This window comes from Phyllostomus discolor, chromosome 14 (assembly GCF_004126475.2).
Source record: "Phyllostomus discolor isolate MPI-MPIP mPhyDis1 chromosome 14, mPhyDis1.pri.v3, whole genome shotgun sequence".
Lineage (NCBI taxonomy): Eukaryota > Metazoa > Chordata > Mammalia > Chiroptera > Phyllostomidae > Phyllostomus > Phyllostomus discolor.
Window position 1 is genome coordinate 18,781,699 of NC_040916.2, and position 4,343 is coordinate 18,786,041.

General features: G+C 54.7%; 1 long non-coding RNA gene across 1 annotated transcript; it reads left to right on the forward strand.

Moving 5' to 3' along the window:
• The first annotated feature begins 330 nt into the window (after window positions 1–330).
• On the forward strand, window positions 331–3,533 carry LOC118498154. The gene is made up of 2 exons (XR_004900675.1): window positions 331–1,713; window positions 1,979–3,533. It is a non-coding gene; the product is annotated as an uncharacterized LOC118498154 (long non-coding RNA).
• Window positions 3,534–4,343: the final 810 nt, after the last annotated feature.

Here is a 4,343-nt window from a genome sequence, read left to right on the forward strand (position 1 = left end):
TTTAAGCAGAGGCAGTAAATTGCCAGGAAGGTGCCCTGTGCCCAGTTTCACCTCCTCCTGCCAGTACTGCGGCCCCACGGGGTCCTCTGCCCCCCGGGGTGAGGGCGCTGCACAGACACAAGCTGGACCCCGAGCACTGTGAGAGCGTGGGGGTGCCAGCAAGCCGCAGGCTCCTGATCCCTCCACTGCCTTCCCAGGGATGGGTGGAGAGGCACCCTGGGCATTAAAGCCATCTGGACGTTCCAGGTAAGCCCGAGGTGTGCCTCGGGGGGGGGGGTGGCACAGCTGGGGGGTCGAGGCGGGGTGGCCACCCTGGCGCCATCCAGGAGAACCACGCTCGTGCCCACAGAGCGGCTGGCCCTACACATGCCGGTGGCAGGGGGTGGGGTCAAAGCAGTTCTGACGGCGACACTGGGACCCCTTCTGGTGCTCTGTGGTCAATCCTGTGGGGCACTGGGCCTTTAACTCGCGACAGTTTTGTGAGGAGCCCTTTCTGCAACACGCAGCGTTTTTATGTAAACAGTTCCCGTCTTCCCCTCAGGATGGATCTGCAGGCGCGACTTGCAGAGAACTTGACGCTGCCCAGGAGTGACAAGTTGTCAACACGCAGGAGTGGGTGGAGGTCCTGTCAGGGCACGCGTTGCTGTGGGGAAGTGACTTGTGGGATGGCTGTGAAGGCCCTCGGCTTGCCATAATTGTATAGGGGGTTGTTTGGGAGTGAAAATGTTTATAACTTGATCTCGGCATTGAACAATTGGGGCTCTTCATTCCTCCTCCCACCTCAAAGGGATGTGAATCTTAACTGAAGTTGTCATTCACATTTTTCTTTAGGAGGAAGAGGGGAAGGAGGTCTGGGCAGCTTTAATAGAGCATTTACAGCAGCTATCATATCATGGAACGAGCATCTTAAAATTGTTTTGCCCTCATAGAGAAAACCAGCAGAGAGAGATGCTTGGGTGTGCTCACGCATGTGTTACACACAGATGCTCGTGCTTCTGTTTCCCTGTCACGCGTGCTTATGGGAAAGATTTCTAAGATCATAGAACCATAACCCTGTTCTGCATGGACAAGCAGGGCTAACAGCTTAAATAGTCTTGAAATTTTAGATACACAATCCCACGGATGATCCAGAAACTACTTCCCATAAAAGGAGATGGCACATACGCATCCCTGGGGAAACACGGTCTCCGTGGGAGGGATGAGATACACGCCTGCAAGGGGTGCAGCCGCCGCTCTCAGAGACAAGATGCAAACTGTCAAAGGCGGCAGCATCCCGGGGTGCACCCCCAGTGGGGAGCGGGACGTCTTCCTCGCAGGCAGACCAGAAGCCAGGCGGTTTACCCAGCTCCCCGGGAGGGCGCGCCTGTCCCTCCCTTAAATCCGATTTCCTTACCATCTGTTCCTTCACGTCAGCCTCGGCTGTAAACAAAGTTCATGCTCAGCGATGCACCGTGGTCCCGGGCAGCTCCCCTCGCTCCCTGAACACAGAGCCAGCCCTGGCCTGAGAGGCCGTGCACCTTGCTGCTATCCAGGTGCCCTAACAGTGCAGACCGTGCGAGGGTTGGACATACCTTTAGGAATGGGATTTTTAACTTCATCTGGCAAACGTGCTACCATATAACCCGCTGGCTTTGAGAATTCGGTGAGGATGCACATCTACATGCATCGGGATGACTTAGCACACAGCAGAAGCTTTCTCTGCCCTCCAGAACAGTAAGGACATTGTGGGGGGCAGTCCCCACCCCACAGGAAATGGGTCAGGGAGAAGCTGACAGGCAGCTGCACCCAGAACACACTGCCTCCAAGGTTGCCACTGACGTGGGGGAGGGGGCGGAGAGGCGGGAGGAGGGGAAGATCCCTTAAAGATGTGTATCTAGGATGTGAGCCTGTGGCTCTGAGAATGTGCTGGAAGCGCCAACCCCTTGGCAGCTGCGGGGAGGGGTCCGTGACCTCTGGCCCCCGGCTTGGGTTTTCACAGCTCTGCAATATTTATAATGCATTCTTCCCGGGAGAAGCTTGGAGCGCTCCACGGCTCTGAATGGATCCGGGCCATCCTTTGACCGTCCCATGAGTAATGAGAGACGCAAAGCGAAGCCAACAAGGGGAAAAAAAAAATTCCACGTTGAAAGAGGTCGCAGCCATGGCAAAGGAGAAAACAACACTCGCTCGGCCTAGCGACAACAGGGAAAGTAAACCTTGTGACTTGTCGCTGAGTCGGACGGAGCCCAGGCAGCGACAGGAGTGGGCAGAATTCACTAAAAAAGTATTCGTTCTGGCCATTGCTGATTCAAAGTCCCCGCATGGCAGGGAAAGGGATTTGCCTGTTGTGGGGGCCCGCGCCGAGGGGACACGCTTTTGCTCAGTGGCAGCTGCGAGACGGGTGACCTGCAGGATGACTGAGGAAGTGAGCAAGGGCACTGGGAACCTCTCGCTGTCAGCAGGGGATGACGAACGTGGAGAAGGAAAGGCTGGAATAGACCCTGTAATGTCAGATGGGAAGGGGCGGAAGTGACGCGGCCACGGACAGCCAGAGGCAAAGATATCTGGGTAGCAACAAACACCTACCGTACAAGACTAGGCTTCTACATATCAGTTATTCTCCAGGTAAAGGATGCAGGGTTTCTTAGAGGAAAGCTAGACTCTAGCTAGGGCTGCAGCAGGGAGCATAGAAAATAAGACAGGACCGTCTTGTCCTACAAAGTAAAGACGCTCAAAGAATAATGGGGACGCATCAGAGACACAAAGGCTGCCTTAAATGAGCTGCCCCTGGCCAGGTCTGGGACAAACCGAATTCCACAATAAGTGACAGTTACTGAGTTTTAACCGTCCGAGTAAAGTTGGAAGTGAGGAGTCCACAATGACCAAACTTAAAAGAACGAATGGAAGACAAAGGAGAGCTCCCTCAGAAGTCTCCAGGCATCTCCGCACAGAACCCTCAGGACGGACGCAGGGGAGAATCCTGTAAGGTGCTCGCTGCGCCACCAGTCACAGAAAGCCGGGAGTGGGCCAGAGGATGTCACGCGCTTCCCGAGACAATGGGATGAGAGCGGGGCGTGACTTCTGAGGCGTCCTCGCGACAGACGCGTGAGTCACGGGAAACATCAGACAAACCCCGACTGCGGGGCATTCTACAAAGTCACCCCGTGCTTTGAAAAATGTCAAGGTCATGGTACAGAAGGAAAAACAGAGTACTTTTCCAGAACAAAGCAAATTAAAGAGAAACGAGAACTATAAAGGACACGGAGCCATACGAGATATTATAGGGACAATAGGTGAGGTTGGGATGGGATGTGTGGGTTATGGGGTACACCATGGGTCAAGGCTAGTGTTCTAAGTCCCGAGGTTGCATGGTGTAAGAGAATATCCTTGTCTACAGGAAATACAAATATGTGCACCTAGAGGGTTAGGGGAGGTGGGGGCGTCGTGCCTGCCACTTTTTCTCAAACGGTTCAGCACACAACTTCAGCGTGTGTGTGTGAAGAATGAAGCAGATGTAATAAAACGATAACAACCGGTAAACTGAATGAGAGGTGTTTCGAGTACAACGGTTACAATGTCTACAACTTTTCCATAAATTTTAAATGTCAACATAAAAACATAAACACAGGGGCAAGGCCTGCTCTGGGCCTCTACGTACACAGGCCGCAGGGAGTCAGACAGAGGGGGTCAATTCAAGGGGAAGGACGATGCTGCTTAGGGCGCTGCACTCCCCCACAGTAATCCTGCCCCTGCCCTCCGTGGGCCCCCGGGGAGAACTCCAGCTGCAGGGGAGTTAATGGGGCTGGGAAGGGGGGTTGGGGGGGCGGCGTGCAAGATACAGGGTGTCCAAGAGTCAAACTGCTATGTGAATTCAGAGGACCGGGAAGCTTCATGGAGGAGGCAGTGGGGTGGGGCGTGGGGGTGCGGCTTAGCATCTCATCTTGGCAGTACGGAGAGTTCTGAAAGTTTTCTTTCCGATAGCCCTGCGAGCCGATCTGTTTCTTACCTCCACACACTTGCTCCCAGCGCTGCTCCTGCCCAGCATGGGGGCCGTGTATCCATGTGGAGGAGCCAGCCCACCCCTTTTTCAGGATTCAGCTCACGTCCCTTTCCCTGACCTTTCCTGACAGGCTTTCTCCCCTCCAGACAGAAAAGTTCTTTGCTCTCTGGGCCTCTGCTGTTGTCAGGACATGTGTCACGCACGGCCCATGTGGTCCCCCTGGGCACTTGTCCATCCATCTGTCCGTCCCTCCCAGCCTGCAGTCTCCTGGACGGCCTTGTGTCTCTGAATCTCCAGTCTGGCCATAGCGGGGCCTCGGCCACTGTCAAAATAGTCACACCAACCTGAGACTTCTCCAAACTGG